Below are 7,953 nucleotides of genomic sequence, written 5' to 3' on the forward strand. Positions count from 1 at the left end.
CCACTGGCTCCATGGGAGAAAGACCTGGTGATGTGCTTACCTAAGGATTACTACCAAGAATACCCTATGGGGCAGTTCTACTCCATCACATGGGGTTGCTTGAGTCAGAATCAACTGGATGGCACCCTACAACAACGACAGGCCTGCTGGAGGCCCAGGAGGTGGTGGGAGATTCCATCTGAGACAGTGATACAGATAGGGTTAACTGTGCTGGCAGAGCAAGAGAGCTGTTAAAAGATTACCATCCAGAAGCTGGGTAAACAGGAACCACACCCTGTCAACATGAGATAAGGCTGAAACAACTGTGAGTTACTATCTCCTTCTTAGTGTTTTTCTAGTCCCTTCTCCCTTTACAGACAGAAGAACAAAGTGTGATCACTGTTTCACCTTCCTTAGCCCTTTGAAGATGGAGATGTAATGCCAAAGATCAGTGCACTTATGCTATATCCCATAATAAGTGTTGTCAAGGGCTGCCGAGAGGACTCCATCTTGAATATCAGAGGGTTCCAGCTTGGATTCCAAATGCACTTGCAACCTAATTAACATGCACCTCCATTCTGAGAAGCACCCGCCCCTTGAAAGAAGCCCACTAAATATTCATTACTCCATTGTCTCCACTGAACCCATATAAGCCCTAGCCTAGCTTCCCTTTTTGACTCAGCCTTTTGGAGAGGCTAAGTCCCCCGCTGACTCCTCTTGCTTGACACAAGCGAAATAAAGCTTGCTGAAGATAAAGTTTGTCTTTTGCATATTTTCTTACTCGGGAAAAGACAAGGACCCCTTGTGTCAGACTGGCAATTGGTAACAACAGGACGGACTCTCTGTCTGACTCAGACTTTTAGAATGAGATGGGTCAAGAGTCAGGGTGGGCCACCCCCCTAAGCCTGACATTGTAGGTGGCTTGGTAAAGGCCTGTTTTCTCTTATCAATGCCCAAGTGAGGGCTTGTCAGCCTCAGCTGACCTCGGACCTCTTTACCTACAGCCCCCGAGCCTCTCTATCAACAGGTTTCCTGCTGCAAGATTCAAACTCAGCTCAGGTCCACCTAGCTCAATAAACGGAACCACCATTATCTCAAAAAACTTTTATTAGTTGTGGGCTCTGTGTGGCCTGGGCAGTCCTGGATGAAGGGAATGGGGAGTTGGGTCCTTGAGCCACTAATGGGGCCCAGTTAGGCCGAAGCACAGGGCTGGGAAAGGGGGTGTCACTTCTGATTGGCTGGGACCGATGTCATCTCTATGCCCATCTAAGATTCCTTCCCTTGTTCCCTCCTCCACACCCCAATTCCTCTCCTTGCACCCCAAGGCTAAGAAACTAATCAGCCTGACCCTTCCTTGCCCCATTTCCATGCATTTCATGTTTGTCCCATAGCCAGAGCTCCAGGAAAAGGGGTCTGAGGGCAAGGGCCTCACTTGGGTCTTGACAAGAGAAAACAGGCCTTCACCAAGCCACTCACAATGTCAGATTCAGGTAGGACTCTGCTGGCTGGGCAGGAGAGTGTGTGCCCACTAGAAGTAAGCTAGGGAATCCGAGGCCTCTGAGATCAGCTCTAACTTTGTGTGTAACTGAAGCTGCAAATAGATGGTAAGGGACAAAAAATTGCCAACAGACCAAACACATCCTGGAACAGTGGGTCAAGGCAACCTAATGATAAGCTCACAGACTTCCTCAAAGTTCTTTTTCAGAAGCAACCCATGGAACTAGCCCCAGGGATGTCGCAGACCATCCGCCTCTGACTGCGATGTGACCTTCCACCAGGGGCAGCAGAGAGCTGCAGCTGGATCTGAGGAATCAAACTTGTGGAGTGAGACTGCACAGGTGCAACACCCCATAACAAGTACTGCTATAAATCCCAGAAGCCCCTGGGACTTAGAAACCGCTGTGCATTCACCTTAGTTAACATATCCCAACCCTAACGGGCCACTTCCTGGAAAACCCAGCCTGTACCTATGAATAAACATAAATCCTTCCCAATCCCCTCCCCTTCAAAAACCTTTAAAAATCCGAGCAAGTTCTTTGTTCTGGGAGGTGGAGGTAAGCCTTGCCTAGGCCCTCCTCATCTCTGTTTGCCAGCCTCTTTAATAGTTTTTCTCCTGTGGAAAATTCTCCATGCCTTAGCCGTTCATTCTTGACCAGTGAGAGGCAAGGACCTTCTTCAATTAAAGGCAGAGGCGCCGGCAACAGAAGCAGTGCCCAGACTGGGATTTTGGGCTCCACTCCATTCTGGGATGCTTCAGGGGTCACCCAGATGTTTTCCCAGAGACTTGGCAAATTGGGTGGGGCTGACAGCCTGAGCGGGCTCACTCCTTGGCTCAGAAGCTGTCAGTCACCTCTAGTTAGCCAGTGAGCTAAGACCCGGGGCTGCCCGCAGACAAAACCTCGAGGAACATGGTTGTTCAGATCCCAGGGGGCTGCCTTGGGCACTTGGGAGGACCAGAGCTCGGAAAATGCCAAAGCTTTTGGGGCACGAAGGCACTTGCCTGCTGAATGACAGGACTTGAGTGGTGAATTCTAGAAGGGAGAAGGCACCCAAACAGCCACCTGGAGACTGTGCCTCATGCAGAAAGAGGTGTGGTGGGTGAGGGAGGAAGTCCTGGGCCACAGCTGTACAGATGTATCTGCAGGCCTAGGGACACCTGGAAGAGGGCTCCCCACAGAGGCTGCAGATCCGGGAGTCAGGGAACTTGGTGAGGGGCCAGTCCTGCTGGGGGCCACAGGACAGGCTAGGCAGGACCCTCCCTGTGGGTCCTCCTTCCTTCAGAAAGCAGCTTCTAGAAAGATCTGGGATTGGTGCCAGGCCCAGCCCCCTTCCCGCTTGAGGTGGTGGTCTAGGTGTGGGATGCCTGTATTTTAACCTTTGCTCCTAACCCCTTAGGGGATTGGGGAAGTGGCCAGCAGCCCTGAATCAACCTTTGCCAAGACTTTAGTGGTCAGGAGCTAAGTTTTGCTCTGTATGTTCTTTACTTTCTGTGTGTTTGCTGATTTTTTTCAGGCTTTGCCATATTTCCCATGTGAAACTCCCTTTTCCACCATCCCTGTAGCCACCCAGACTGCTGTAGTAGCCTCTGATCTACGCTAATTAACGCCCACCACCACCTACTAGCTAGGCCAGGTCTCCAGCCTTGCTTACAGCCCTGTAGGGGGCTGAGTTTGTTCTCATTTTGCAGGTGAGGCCTCTGCACCTCAGAGACTGAGCTGCTTCTTCAAAGAAGGAAACCCTTGTGAAATTGTGCCCTACAGGGGCAGGCTCACCTACAGTGTAGGCTCACTTGGAGGGATAGGGTTGGCAGTGGCATTGGGCTTCTTCTTGCATGCATAGGGCAGCTTGATGCTGCAGTCATCATTCTGCCAACCACCCTAAGACCTGGTGCAGATCACCCCACAGTTCTTATTGCTTGGGTTGTCAGGCTGATCTGTGGGGAGGGCAGGGCACCAGCACCCCAAGACAGTGCTCACCCCTGGGCCCCTTGAACCTTTCCCAGAACCCCTGCCTGCCTCCCTTCTCTCAGTGGTCTGCTCTGCTCTGGCCCTCCCTTGCTGGGTACCACAGAACTCCCACTGCTCTCTAACCTGGGCCCACACCATCCTGAACCCCCTACCCAGCAACTGGGCCAGCACCAGCCCTACCCCTGCCTCCCTGGTCAGACTGCTGGGTACACTAGCACTCATTGTGCAAAAGTTCTGCTGTAGTGCTGTGGGGGCCGAAATCCAGTCCACCCACCAAGCCCTGTGCCCTGGGGCAGAGCTGTGTCTGCCTTGAAGATAGCGTTCAGTTCCTAAATCACAGGAAGGCACTGTTCACGCTGGTCAGGCCCAGGCCAGGAGGGGTTCTAAACTGGAGCCCCCCAACACACACCATTGCTCCCCATGGAGGAGGTGTTTTCCACGTCCTCAGGTACCCGTGCCCTGACCCTGCGCCTCACCACTCTCCCAGTTGAGGTACTTGAGGGACGAGCTGTCCAACCATAGCCAGCTGCCACTGGTGTCCAGGTCATTGAGGCCAATCCAGAGTGTGGAGCTATAGCCCCTGAGGAGCCCTGACAGCAAGGGGCCAACCCCTCCCTCAGCCCTCTCACCTACTCTAACTTGCCCTGCCCCCATCATCAGCATCCTTACCCCTCACAAGCAGAAGGGGCTCAGGACCCTCAAAGGTGGGGTCAGAGGTCTCAGGTTCTTGCTGCCCCAGCCTGCCCCCAGGATGGGTCAGACCCCAGCCAACCAGCTTGGGAGCTCAGGGGGACTTCCTGCTCCCTCATTGTTGATGTAGGCCTGCTTGTGTATCTCCATGATGCTCAGTAGGTCTGCCCCCTGCTGCTCACAGCTGGCCCAGACTTCCCTCCACAACAGCGTGGACTGGAAGTTAAACTGGCAGCAGCTGTCAGTCAGCTGGTCCCTGTCCCAGCAGGTCTCACAGTCATTACCTGCCAACAAGACAGCCAGACATGGGTCCCTCCCCAGCTCTCCCCTTCAGGAACCCCACTCTGGGGTTCCTCAGGGAGTTTAGAGACCCTCAACTGGCTGGTTCATGGTGGGAGGAGGGGCTAGTTGACACCCTAGTCTCCAAAGTTCTGCCACTCACGTTGACCCCCTCCCGAGTTCCTGGCCCCAGAGTTCCCTCAGCAGAAGCTTCCCTCCACAAGCCTTACTGACCGTGCCCACTTGCCCTGCTTTCACTCTTGGTGGGGCAGAAGCCCCAGTGCTCCTCCCTGCCATAGTGCTGGGTAATGGCGCACGACAGGTGGCCATCCTCATGGCCTGTGCTGGTGCAGCCGTGGAACCACCTGTTGTCTACGTGAAGGGCACGGTACGTGACTTCCCATGGGAGTTTTCCTGGATGATGTAGACCTCTGCAGGGGAGAGGAGCCAGGCCCTTGCCATCTAGACCCCAGAGGCTGCCCACCCGCTTTCCCCTCAGGGAAAAGCCCCTATAACCTAGGGAGCAGGGGATGTGCAGTGGTCAAGAGAGAATAAGAGGGGGCAACAGCAGTCAGCCCAGAAGCCCAGGAGAGGGCCCCCACTCATCACATAGGGCTAGGAAGGGGCTCCTCCAATGCCTAGTGACACTTTATGTCTGAAGTCCAGCTGGGTGAGGGGATCGCCAAGTCACCCACAGAAGGGCTGAACCTGATGGAATCCTTGCTCAACACCCCCAGCCCACGGACTCCACTTCTCCACACCTGTGTACCCCTCCCCGCAAAGTTCCATCTTGGAACTCAGGATGGCTTCCTGGGAGAAGACCTCCTAAGATGAAAGCTGCCTGTAAGAGACCTCTCAATGGGTGACTCTGGCCCCCACTGTTCACCTGAAAAATGGGGATAAGGACACCTGGAGTGCTACCCTGGGGTCTCCCCTGGGGAGTGGTCCTGGAGGAAGGGAATTTTCATTTAATTTTGCTTTATACACTTTTATACTGCTTGCAGTCTTTCAAATGTGTATAAATTTTATAATTTTGAAAAATAATTTAAATGCTTTGAAATTAATTTTCTTAATTATTGAAGAACGTTTCGTATCATAATTAAAGATGTGACTTCCAAGGGACCATGGGACGGTCAAAGGCCCCATTTCCCCAGAACCTGTCCTTCTGTGGCTCCAGTTCCCCCCACCCCCAGCCCTCCGGGGACACCAGCCCTCCCCCACAAGCAGCCCCTCTCCATAGTAGGGCCAAGCACACAGATCCTTGTCACTGCCATAGATGTGCCACTAGCCTTATTGGGTCCAGTTGCAACATTCAAGGGTGCCAGCCTTGGTGGCATTGCTGGTGTGGCCCCCGAGGAGCGGAGACAGCTGGTCACCCAGTGTGCTATAGTGCCAGCGAAGGTTCAGTGCCTCCTGGTTGCACTCGTACATGCTCAGAAAGGCTGTAGTGTTGGAGCCCAGACAGCCCATGCCCAGGCAGTGCATGGCACCCAGGTCGAAGAACCGATTTCAGGAGACCCACTTCCAGTGCTGGGCAAGGAGACTGCCATTGCAGGCTCGGGTGACTCTGACCTAACCACCCTGGGCCTCCAGGCAGCCCTGCAGTCCATGACTGAAGATGAGGAAGACTTTGGGCTCTGGTGGGGAAGGCAGGACGGGATGTGAAGCCATCATGGGGGCTCTCCTGGCTGGCCTTTGACAGCTGGTGCTGCCTTCTGTCATGTGTCAGATTGCTCAGTTCTCACCACTGACCTTTGAGGTGGTGTTAGGGGCATTACTATCCCCCTGCACCCACAATAGGGTGAAACCTGTGTGGTCAGCCTCTGTTCTACCTCATGCTAACCCAGAAGCAGGACTCAGCCCTGTGTCCCATTCCCAAAAGCAAACCCAATTCCATTTGACAAGTTAAGTATTATATAGTTTTCTGAAGATTTTATGAGGAGCAGTGGAGGGGGTTACATCAAATACTTAGTGACCTCAATCATAATCTCTGGGTTCTTCCACCGAAGTTCTTCTTGTCCTGAGTCCCTGTGTCTCACTCTCCACAATTGCCTTTCAGCTTCCCAAGCTCCATCCTTTCCTCCCTCTAGGATCTTCTCAAACCATTCATCCTCCTATATGCAATCATTCATGCCCCCCATAACCATTTCACTCCTTTTTTTGGTCTGAGCATTTTAGCTCTTTGGTGGCCTGGGGTAGGGTGGCAGGAATGGAATGTGATTGCTAGGTCTGGGGTTACTTTTGGGGGGGATGGAAGGTTCTAAAATTAGATTGTCATGATGATTGCAAGCTGGAATATACTCAAAACCACTCAATCATATACTTTATATGGGAGAATTTTATGATATGCGAACTATATCTTAGTCAAGTTGTTTAAAAAGAAAAGAAAGAAACTGAGGCTTAAAGGTCTGGAGTGACCTGCTCACGATTACACAGTTAGTAAGCAAACCCAGGTTCTCTAACTCCTTCCAAAGTCTATGCTTTTAACATCCACATTTCACCACCTTCCTTTTGTTTCCCGGCTGCCACTCAAGTCCACACACGCTTCAGCACATTCTATATCCATTAGCCACTGGCACCTCGGAATAAGTTTCATGCCTTAAAAGCATGACTCAGACTGCTAGAGTTTAAATCTCAGCTCTAAACCTCTCTCTGTCTCAGTTTCCTCATCGTAAGACTGCTGTAAAGATTAAATGAGATAATATATGTAAAGTGTTTGGAACAGGGCCTGCACATAGGAAGAGCGCTGTAAATGTTTCTTCTTCTTCTTCCATGTTAAAGGTAAAGAAATTGACTGAGGGCAGTGAAGCAATTTGAGCAGAGTCATAAGGCTGGTAAGGGATAGAACTGAAACTTGACCCCAGTCTCCTGAGTCCAAAACCCAAGCTCTTGCTTTTCCACCATGCTGGCCTTATCATCTCTCTATAGCCCATTCTTCATGGGCAGCCAGAATAATCTTTTAAAGATGTAAATCATTTCTAGACAAAAGTTATTGGCAGTTTTGCTTTTTAACAATATTGGAGTGTTGAAGGTCACAATAAAAAAGTGATGAATTCAATGACATAGGGATTAACATTTTTTCATGACAAAAAAATGCTATAAACAAAATTAAAATTAAAATGACAAATACATGCAACTTATTAGAAACAGGTAATTCTGTAATATAAAAAGAGCTTCTACCCCAAGGAATAAGAAATTATAAGGAAAATATCAGCAACTCAGTAGAAAAAGAGTAAAAGATATGTATGTATAAAAAAAAAATGTATAGGTGGTTTAAAAAATGAAATGCAATTAGTTCTTCAATATTTGAGATGACAGCCTCACTCATAGTGTAAGTACACACACAGAAGTTCTGTAAGTCTCTCTCCTGCTTAAAATCCTTCAAGGATGCTTCATCATACTTCAGATAAAACTCAAACCCCTTACTACAGGATACAAGGTTTTATATTATCTGGTCCTGCCTACCTGATCTTATATCGTACTTATATCATACTTGTGCATAAGCCACAATGACTTCTTTGCTCTTCTTTGAACAGGC

General features: G+C 50.5%; 1 pseudogene; it reads right to left on the reverse strand.

Moving 5' to 3' along the window:
* LOC100670603 (C-type mannose receptor 2-like) overlaps nt 1-7,431 on the reverse strand; it is a 29,217-nt pseudogene extending 21,786 nt beyond the window's left edge.
* Nucleotides 7,432-7,953: the final 522 nt, after the last annotated feature.

The sequence above is a fragment of the Loxodonta africana genome, chromosome 14 (genome assembly GCF_030014295.1).
Source record: "Loxodonta africana isolate mLoxAfr1 chromosome 14, mLoxAfr1.hap2, whole genome shotgun sequence".
Taxonomy (NCBI): domain Eukaryota; kingdom Metazoa; phylum Chordata; class Mammalia; order Proboscidea; family Elephantidae; genus Loxodonta; species Loxodonta africana.